A 4,991-nucleotide genomic window follows, 5' to 3' on the forward strand; every position below is an offset into this window, starting at 1 on the left:
GAACCTCTTCTAAAGTGGTGTCAATGTGAATGAAATGAAAGAAGATATTTTCATGAATTTCATAAACCCTATAGTTAATAAGGAGTGTAAAATTTTTCGGTCTAACTTTCAACCAAGTAAATATATCTTTCCAAGCATCTCTAATACCTCTTATAGCTGTGAATTTCGTTGTTGACTAAGATTTTTTTGTTTTCTTGGCCAAGGTCTGTTTTTTAAACATTGGGCTAAGATCTACTCCTTTGACATTGACTCTTTAGAAAGAAAAAGTTATTGGTTAGATATGATGATTGACTAGGTGGTAAGGTAATATAAAGGGAATAATACATGGGTCATTTAAAAGCTATGGACCTGACAGATTGAGGGAATTAGATGGTATTGACCAAAACAGGATGGTTAGGGTTGGGAAACAGTATGGAAAGGAGAAGACAACATGGAGAGTTTTGCACATGTCTATCTCAAATTGAACTCAGTTTAATAAAATAAGAATGGGACTCTAAGCTGGGCACTGTGAAGCATGCCTGTAATCCCAGTGACTTGGGAGACTGAGGCATCAGGATTACAAGTTGGAGGCCAGCCTCAGTAATTTAGCAAGACACTGTTTCAAAGTTAAAAAACAAAGGGGAGTCAGGATGTAACTTAGTGATAAAGCACTCCTGGACTCAATACCTAGTACCAAAACAAAGCAAAATAACAATAACGAAGATAACTGAACTCTAAAATCTTGTTTATGCAGGCAAAATCCTTGTAGATTTTCTTTCCTTCTGGACTTCAAAATTTACTACCTATTAAGTGTTGATGAAAATTTCATAGTATCTGAAAGTTTAGTTTTCTAAAAAGTTGCAATAATACCTACACTTTTTAACTAAAAGTTAGTGATAGGATCAAATGAGATAATGTATGTAAAATACTTCACATATTTAAAAGTGTGAATATTAAATATGGAATATTATTATTGCTGTAATCTGAGAGGAAGTGTTCAGAAGACATTTTGAAATAAAGAACTGAAACTCAAGTGAGGATGTATGAGTGGAAATAGATATTTCAATTATTCACATTCGAGAGATAATTGAAATCATTTTAATAGGCTAAATGGGAAAGGAAACAACTCAGGAAAGAAAAGAGTCAAAATGTAAATGCCTACAGGTATTAAATTCAAATAAAATGTTTAATTAGCTAAGAAATAAAAATATTGCCAGGGAGGTAGAAAGAAAACCAAGTTCATATAATGTGGTATAAATAAAAAGCAGAAAACTTTTAAGGAATGGCAGGTTAGAATCATATGCCAAGAGTTCATGAAATCAGAAAACTGAGAAGAGTGTGGTGGAAGTGATTATCAGAGAATAATGGTAGGGACCAACCTCAGTGGAGCTGGAGGTAGGCAGCAGATGCTGTGCAGGAAAACATACTGCTGGACATTCATGAAAGAAAGAAAATGGAATATTATTACTTCATGGAAGACTCTGAGGAAACGTTTGCTTTGCTCGATGTGAACATGATTGAATAATAGGAGTATTCTGAGCTGGTAATTTTAGAAACTGAATATCAGGAAGCAAAAAGGGCTCTATTTCTTCTTATTTTCCTTTTTTGGGGCTCCAGAGATTTGGCATATGAAGGGACTATTCTGCTTTTTTGTCACTGTACTTTGTAGTTCTGTCTACAATAGAATTACAATGAATTAGAAAGAAAACAGGATATTAATTGCTTATATTTGAACAATAAATGTAATGTGTATTCAGGTAAGTAAATGACATAGCTAATGTCATGTAATATACATCTGAAAAAGTTGGAACCCCAAAAAATTTCTCTTCATTTTATTCCACTCTTAACACACAGTCTTCTAATATACATAATCTAATTTATTAATTGAAGAATATTTTTTCAATTTTTTTATACCTGGAATTGAACCCAGTGGCACTTAACCACTTAACTATATCCCTGGTTCCTTTTCTGTATTTTATTAAGAGACAGATTTCATTGAGTTCCTTAGGGCCTCACTAAGTTGCTGAGGCTGACCTTGAATTTAGAATCCTCCTGCTTCAGCCTCCTGAGCTGCTAAGATTACAGGTGTGCACCACCACGCCTCACTCCATTTTATAAGGTTAAAAAGGCTCTTTGTCAGAAACAAGCTATCCAGTGTAGAATAAGTTGTGATTTAATTTAATCTTCATCTTTTTTCAAGTGCTTGAAATATCACTAATATATGTTAAGCCTCACCTGAGCAGGTAGGGGAGAGGGGATGTTGGGAACAAGAAAAATATTGGATAGTAATGCTGCTTCTGAGATAAAAATCAGACTTTAGTTATTTATACAGTTGATTCAAAGATGTCAAAGGTGTCCAATAAGAAAACGAGTGATAATTTAGTCTCTATAGGAACTGATAGGTTATTTCTAAATGAGAGTGAAGGATGAATAAGAGATCAATCATTTATTTTAATCACTTTGTTGTCTTGTCAATAGAAATTAGAATACAAGACTGAAAAACTGGTTTTTCCTTTTCAACCTTACTTTGCCTCTTGATAAATAAGGCATGGTTTGAGTCTATTTATGAAGAAAAAAATACTTTTATCTTCTAGATTACAACATCCTAATGATAGTCTTAACTCTAGTAATAGAAATCATTAGGAGACTTTAACGAACTAATTTTAATCACATATAATGCTAGATTTATATACTTATATCAACATAAATGTATTTACTCACTTGGTGTAAATCATCATGCTCCAGCCTTATTTCTGCTACCAGATTTTCTTTCATGCTGTTTTCTTCATTTAAAATAATGTTTATCCCCAGTCTTTCAACATGTTAAATTTTATTCTGTGTTAAAACCCCAGCATAAGCCCTGCCTCTTCAATAACTTACTTCCTGAAGACTCCAGGCCATGGAACTCTCTTTCTCTGATCTGTTATTACAGAAGCCATGCTGTGAAATAGCTATTGGTATCTAGGCTCCAGAGGGCCATGTGATCAAGGTTTGAATCCCTGTTCCACCACTAACTAGCTCTATGACTGGACATTTTATTTTATTGTCAGTATTAACTGCATCATCTGTAAAATAAGGTAATAACAGTGTATATCTATTGTTATTATTTTTTTTTCTTTTTGCAGTGCTGGGGATTGAATCCAGGGCCTTGCATATGTTAGGCAAGTGTTCCACCACTTAGTTATATCCCCAGTCCTTTTTTTTTTATGGTGCTGGGGATTGAACCCAGGGCCTTGTGCTTGGGAGGAAAGCACTCTACCAACTGAGCTATATCCCCAACCCTATGGTTATTAATGAAGATAAAATGGGCCAGTATGTGAAAATTACTTAGAATAGTTTCTAATACAGAGTAATTCTCAATACATGCTAGCTATCATAGCATCGTAAATTTATTTCAACTGTAATGGTGAGCCTTTTTTGCTTCAGCCAGAATGCAGATTCTGTAAAGGCAGGGACATTCAAATTCAGCTACAGCCCCAACTTACCTCTCAAACTCAGCAAAATAAAAGCACTAAAATCAATAGAATCCACTTTTCTTAGAAGGCGGGTTATTCGCATTTCTTGCTATTTGTACAATATATTCATTTTCAACCTCACCCCAAGAAGATTTTGAAGAATGCCTTCTAATCACGCTTCCTTCCTTCATTTCCAGTGATTTTCTATGGCTTTTTATGGACTGGTATCATTGGCTCAGAAGGCTCACTTCTTGGCTCGCCATGGCCGACGAAAAGCCCAAGGAAGGAGTCAAGACTGAGAACGATCATATTAACTTGAAGGTGGCGGGGCAGGATGGTTCTGTGGTGCAGTTTAAGATTAAGAGGCATACACCACTTAGTAAACTAATGAAAGCCTATTGTGAACGACAGGGTTTGTCGATGAGGTAGATCAGATTCCGATTTGATGGGCAGCCAATTAATGAAACAGACACACCTGCACAGTTGGAAATGGAGGATGAAGATACAATTGATGTGTTCCAGCAGCAGACAGGAGGTGTCTATTAAAAAGGGGACCTGCTACTTTACTTCAGAACTCTGTTCCTACAGACCAAGAATACATTCTTAATTAGAAAACTGCAATTTGGTTCCACCACATCCTGACTACTACAGTATAGTTTTCTCTATTCTTTCATTTTCCCCTTCCCCATTCCTTTATTGTACATAAAGTAACTGGTGTATGTGCACAAGCATATTGCATTTTTTAAAACTAAATGGCCAATGATATGTTTTGATTGACATCAAATGGAGATGGGATGGGGAAAAATACTGGTTCTGTGAAATTATCCCCTTTCTCCATTAGTGGCATGCTCATTCAGCTCTTATCTTTATATTCCAGTAAGTTATTTTGCTCTCACTGTTTTAACAAAAAACAAAAAACAACAACAAAAGAAACCTGAACAACATAAAAATCCTTGTATACCTTGTTCGATTGGAGAATTTTAATGTTTTTCATTTATCATTGTAAAACCAAGGACAATTTTATAACTTTTTTGTACGTAGCTGTTACATGTAGGGCAATCTGTCTTTAAGTAGGGGTAAATTACTCTTAAAAAAAAAAAGGTTCCTAGATAGTTTTCCCTTCAAGTCAAACGTCTTGTTGTTTAAATAAACTTCTTGTTTAAAAAAAAAAAAAAGAAGGCTCACTTCTTGAGGTTTTCAGATTTAGGAAAAACAAAATAAAACATAAAACCAAAAACCCAAAGTGAAAGCATTAAATTGGAATTTCATGCAAACAAATAATTTTAGTATCATTTTAATCATAAAGTGATCTGTTTATTTGAAATTTTACTGGGCATTTTCTATTTTATCTAGGAATCCTGTGACTGCTGCTCAATCTGTTGCTTCATTAAGTAATTTTGATGGCTACAGAATGGAGTCTTATGATGACAAGTAAAAGTAGATATGATATCTAGGGATTTTATCCTCTCACTTGAAGGTAAATAATTCCAAGGTGATAAGTCATAATTTAGCTCTAGGTAAGATTCATAAAGACTGTTTCAGCCCTGTCTTATCCAC

The 4,991-nt window shown here is 34.5% G+C and overlaps 1 pseudogene; it reads left to right on the forward strand.

Moving 5' to 3' along the window:
* The first annotated feature begins 3,695 nt into the window (after positions 1 to 3,695).
* On the forward strand, positions 3,696 to 4,162 carry LOC124972155 (small ubiquitin-related modifier 2-like; annotated as a pseudogene).
* The last annotated feature ends 829 nt before the right edge of the window (positions 4,163 to 4,991 follow it).

Source organism: Sciurus carolinensis, chromosome X (assembly GCF_902686445.1).
Source record: "Sciurus carolinensis chromosome X, mSciCar1.2, whole genome shotgun sequence".
Classification (NCBI taxonomy): domain Eukaryota; kingdom Metazoa; phylum Chordata; class Mammalia; order Rodentia; family Sciuridae; genus Sciurus; species Sciurus carolinensis.